Source organism: Talpa occidentalis, unplaced genomic scaffold (genome assembly GCF_014898055.3).
Source record: "Talpa occidentalis isolate TD23 unplaced genomic scaffold, MPIMG_talOcc4v2.1 talOcc4.10, whole genome shotgun sequence".
Taxonomy (NCBI): domain Eukaryota; kingdom Metazoa; phylum Chordata; class Mammalia; order Eulipotyphla; family Talpidae; genus Talpa; species Talpa occidentalis.
The window spans coordinates 106,874,706-106,874,998 of record NW_023600993.1 but is presented as its reverse complement, the minus strand read 5'-3'; positions in this window follow the sequence as shown (position 1 = coordinate 106,874,998).

The window sequence follows — 293 nt, the reverse complement described above, 5'->3', positions numbered from 1 at the left end:
AAATCATTAAAAGTAAAATAAAATGCTCTCTGGATAGCGGTCAGTATATAACAAGATAGAATCAGTGGACTTGAGGAAAGATCAGAATTTACACAATCTAAACAATAAAGAAAATAGACTGAAAAAAATGGAGAGAGTGAGAATGGAAAAAATGTCTGAAACTTTCTAAATTTGATGAAAGATCTATACCTGTATATTCGAGAATTTAGAAAGTCCTGTGGGATAAACAAAAAATGTATGCCAAGATACATTGATAGATTAAACTTGAAAACAAAGTACAATGAAAACATCTT